Genomic DNA, 1,172 nt, shown 5'->3' on the forward strand with positions numbered 1-1,172 from the left:
CCGAAACCCCAGAGGAGCCGGGGGCACGGAACGATGCTGGAGCAGGGCAGGTCCAGGTGTGAAGGGGAGGCGGGGGCACAGAGTGACTATGCAGTGGGGTGGGCCAGAAACAGGAAGGAAAGAAAGTCGGGGAGACATACACATGCGCGCACGAGCACACGCACGCGCGCGTGCATGCAGGCGGGAGGGAGGGACGGAGGAGAGGAAAGGAAAGAAAAAATGTCCCAGCCGGCGAGGGCCGACCAACTGCCCCGCGGGGAAAAGCGACCGAGTCGGAAGCACAGGGAATCAGGGCGGCCTCTGCCTTAGCCATTTGCTCTCACACAGGTAGCACAGGCCACCGAGGGGAGGACACTGAGGGCACAAAGCAGGGCGACCTGGTCCTCGAAGGGCCAGGAAACAGACTAAAAACAGCAGGGCTGACCCCAGGTGGCCACGAACCAGCGACGGGAGGTTGCGTGTCACGCTGCGGAGGGGGACCGGGCAGCTGGAGCGGACGCAGGCGTGGAGCAAAGACCGCCCAGGAGGAGGAGCCTGGGCAGGGGCCCCTTCCACTGGGATGAGACTCGCCCTCCTTGGTGTAGCAGAGGCAAAGGTGGGGACATGGGAGTTGACTGGTGTGCGGGCCCCAGGGAACACCTGCTCCCGGAGAAAGTTACCAGACCACCGACCTGTGGCAAAGCCTGCTGTTAGGAAATTCAGGGTTAAGAGGCCATTGAGGTCCTGGACTTGAACTCCCACCCAGCCCTTCTGGAAAAATCTTAAGAGGCCATTGAGGTCCTGGACTTGAACTCCCACCCAGCCCTTCTGCAAAAATCTTCCCAGCGGTGACACAGGCAGGCAGGAAGTTCCCGGAGGGCCCAGGAGAGGGGACAGGACACAAGAAGGCAGAGGGGGGCAGAGGGATCGAAGGCCTGGGGAATGGGCTCCAACCGGTTCCTCCCAGGAGGGGGCAGGCGGCCTAGAGTGTCCCGCAGCCGGCGATGGCCCCAGGGACGTTGGCCTGCGTCAGGACCGAGCTCGGGAGGGGACTGTGGACCAAGAAGCTTTACAAGCTGGACAGGGCCAAACCTTTGTGCAGAGAAGACGCCAAAGGCAGCGTCGAGACCTTGACCTTGCGGAGCCTGCCGAGCGGCCGCGAGGGCGGGCGGGCGGCGCCAGCCTCCCCGCCG

The sequence above is a fragment of the Pteropus alecto genome, unplaced genomic scaffold (genome assembly GCF_000325575.1).
Source record: "Pteropus alecto unplaced genomic scaffold, ASM32557v1 scaffold134, whole genome shotgun sequence".
NCBI lineage: Eukaryota > Metazoa > Chordata > Mammalia > Chiroptera > Pteropodidae > Pteropus > Pteropus alecto.